The sequence below is a fragment of the Cotesia glomerata genome, linkage group LG3, assembly GCF_020080835.1.
Source record: "Cotesia glomerata isolate CgM1 linkage group LG3, MPM_Cglom_v2.3, whole genome shotgun sequence".
Taxonomy (NCBI): domain Eukaryota; kingdom Metazoa; phylum Arthropoda; class Insecta; order Hymenoptera; family Braconidae; genus Cotesia; species Cotesia glomerata.
Window position 1 is genome coordinate 18,504,305 of NC_058160.1, and position 3,919 is coordinate 18,508,223.

At 27.3% G+C, this 3,919-nt stretch overlaps 1 long non-coding RNA gene across 1 annotated transcript; it reads left to right on the plus strand.

Moving 5' to 3' along the window:
* Nucleotides 1-344: 344 nt before the first annotated feature.
* Nucleotides 345-1,026, plus strand: LOC123261621. Its single transcript, XR_006508700.1, has 2 exons — nucleotides 345-474; nucleotides 827-1,026. It is a non-coding gene; the product is annotated as an uncharacterized LOC123261621 (long non-coding RNA).
* Nucleotides 1,027-3,919: the final 2,893 nt, after the last annotated feature.

Sequence of the window (3,919 nt, forward strand, 5' to 3'; positions counted from 1 at the left end):
GAAAAATCAAAATATGCATGATTTTCAGAAAACGACTTTGAAATTTGAAACCAAGAAACATTTCAGAAAAATTTTTCAAAAAATTGAAAAAAATTTTGGAAAACAAAACGTTGAATTTGGTCCATTTTTGAAGAAGTTATACAAGATTCATAGATGACTATATCTTATTGTATATCACTATATATATTTTCACGGGTAATATTACAATAGATAAAACGATTACATAAGATATCTGAAATTTTGAAAAGTTTTCTATAATTTTGTAAAATTTAATAAAAGTATTATTTTCAGTTGTTGATTATTATTTTATATACAATCATGGTCATTAATTTTTTTTTTTTTTTTTAATATTACTGGAAAATAGCCGTTTGTAAACTAGAACGTTTATTAAATCTAAATTTGGAAATCAGTTGATAATGTCATTTGTATAATTAGTCGCTAACAAAAAATGATATTAATGAAATTACCCTGATAGTCACCTCATACTATAAGTTCTTGTAGTTAAGTTCTTGTAGATAAGTTAGCGACAAGTTATCGTTAAGTTAACGTCAAGTCTATAAATGCCCATCCTTATATGCAAGTTAACAAGAAGATAGTGCCGATATTTAAAAACAAGTTATCTATGAGCTTATAATAAACTTGAATAGAAAATTTCGGCAACTTGCACGGCAAGTGCTTCACTACAATTCGTTGAAGTAAACTTGACCATAACTTGGCGATAAGTTGTAGATTAATACTTATTGCCAACCTACTTTTCGTCAAGTTATCTATGATTCGCAGCACTAAGTTATCTGAAAGTTATAGTATGAGATGGCTATCAGAATAGCGAAATGGAAATTTCACCAAATATAAATTCAGTCATTTATAAAATAGTGAAAAACAAAAATCTGTGGCTACGTGAGTTTAGCCAATTCTTACTGCAGAAACTTATAAAATTAGCTGATTGTAAACTTTATAAAATGTAAAATTAGCCGTTTTTAAACTTTTTACAACTTTTAAATGGGTCGGTCGAATCTGCTCTAATTTTCAGAAAAACTAAATTTATGAACGTCCTTTTAGATGCCTCAAATCGTTTTTTGATCCGTCGATCCATTCAAGAATTACGAGAGATTTAGAAACGGCTAATTTTACAATATTGTTAACAATATTGAATTAATTCACAAAGTTTACAATCGGCTAATTTTATAAGTTTCTGCATTAAAAATTGGCTAAATTAACATAGCCACAGATTTATTTTTCGCTATTTTATAAATAACTGAATTTATATTTGGTGAAATTTCAATTTCGCTAATTTCATTAATATCATTTTTTATGTTCAGCTAATGTCACAAGTGACATTATCAACTGATTTCCAAATTTAAAATTAATAAACGTTCTAGTTGACAAACGGTTATTTTCCAGTAATATTAAAAACATTCCTAATGGATGCGTCCGACATCGAAATTTGAGTTCCGACTAGTCGAAATGTGCACTAATCCGACGTCGGAATTGTAATTCTGACATTCTTAACACTTACGTAGTATAAAAATCGTCAAATTGTTAAAATATGAATTATTAGATGAGGATGTTTCCGTATACTCGATTCAGAATCAACTCTACGAAAGATTAAACCAACAGTCTCTGCTCTGAGTATCAGATAACTGTTTCCGACGTCAGTATTATTTATGACTTGAAATTATTGATATTAGTTGGCGATAATTTATTAATTCAAATTGTAAAAAGGGAAATTGTTTAACTAAGTTTTTCACTGTACTCAAGTCAAAATCAACTCTGCTAAAGATTGAACTAACGAATTTACTTCTAAGCATTAGCTCTCTGTTTCCGACGTCGATAATTTTTTTCCGATCTCAGTATTATTTATTACTTGCAACTATTAATAATAGTTAGCTATAATTTATAAATTCAATTAAATGAGTATAAATTAATAAAAAAGACTTTTTTCATATACTCAAGTCAATATGAGCTCTGCCAAAGCTCTGCATGAACACACACAGTCTTTTTTATGTCTGATTTTTTTTTTTCGACGTTATTACTTGCAATTATTAATAATATTTGCCTATAATTTATTAATTGAATTGAATAAATATAAATTGTTAAAAAAAATTTTTTCCGTATACTTCAGTCAAAATCAACTCGGCAATAGATTAAACCAACACATTTGGTTATAAATATCAGATCTCTGTTTCCGACGTCGGAAATCTTTTTCCGACGTCAGTATTATTTATTACTTGCAACTATCAATAATAGTTGGCTATAATTTATTTATTGAATTGAATGAATATAAATCATCAAAAAAGACGGTTTCCGTATATTGAAATCAAGTTCAGCTCGGCAAAAGATTGAACCGACAGAGTCTGTTCTGACAATGAGTATCAGAATCCTGTTTCCGATGTCGGAAATCTTTTTTCGATGTCAGTATTATTTAAGACTCGCAATTATTAATAATGGTTGGCTATAATTTATTAATTGAATTGAATGAATATAAATTATCGAAAAAAAAATTATTCCGTATACTCAAGTCAAAATCAACTTTGCCGAAGATTGAACCAACACATTTGGTTCTAAGCATCAGATCTCTGTTTCCAACGTTGAAAATCTTTTTCCGACGTCAGTATTATTTATTACTTGCAACTAATCATAATAGTTGGCTATAATTTATTATTGAATTGAATGAATATAAATTATCAAAAAAGACGGTTTCCATGTATTGAAATCGAGATCAGCTCTGGAAAAGATTGAACCGACAGAGTCTGTTCTGACAATGAGTATCAGAATCCTGTTTCCGAAGTCGGAAATCTTTTTCCGACGTCAGTATTATTTATTACTTGCAACTATTAATAATAGTTGGCTATAATTTATGAATTAAATTAAATGAGTATAAATAAATACAAAAGACTTTTTTCGTATACTCAAGTCAATATGAGCTCTGCCAAAGATTGAACACACACAGTCTTTTTTGAGTGTCTGATTTCTAGTTCCGACGTCAGTATTATTTATTACTCGCAATTATTAATAATATCTGCCTATAATTTATTAACTAAATTGAATGAATATAAATTGTTAAAAAAGAATTTTTCCGTATACTTAAGTCAAAGTCAACTCTGCCAAAGATTGAACCAAGACATTTGGTTCTGAGCATCAGATCTCTGTTTCCGACGTCGGAAATTTTCTTTCGATGTCAGTATTATTTATTGCTTGCAACTATTTATTACAGTTGACTATAATTTATTTGTTACGTCCAAAGAAAATTAATAATTTTATATTAATTTTTTTATTATTAAATATAAATTTTAGTTAAATATGACAAAATTTTATCTTGGGAATTTCCGGACCATCGCTAGGTCATAAATTACTTTTAAGCTTTAAGTTTTTTTTTTCTTTCTCGAATTTCAAAAAGGTTCTTTAATTTTAACATTATCCAGATGCATTTTCTCTTTTTCTCAGAACTATAAAACTAAAAATAAAATAATCTCGAATAAATAGAGAAACCTTTTTAGAAAATGCATCTGACCTAAGCCTAAGCCTACCAGGGCAATAAAATGCTCATTAAGAGACCCATAAAAAGGGACTAAAATTTTATGATCTTTTGAAATTCTATACTTTATTATATCCCGATGTGTTTAAGATAACAAAATTTATTTTTAATATTTTTCGTTCTATTCTTGATAAACATTTTTATTTTCAACAATCTTTTTTTTTATAATATTTTTTTTGTTATGTACCAACACTATTTTATCTAAAATTATTATCAGCATCAGAAGTATTTAAACAAGTAACTTTTAAGGAAACTTTTTTTTTGACACATAAATTATTTAAAAGATAAAATTTAATATTGAGGTCAATATAAATAATATAAAGTAACGAGTTTTTGTTTATATGTATAACGGTACTGGTCACAAAAGTTTAAAAAATTATCAAA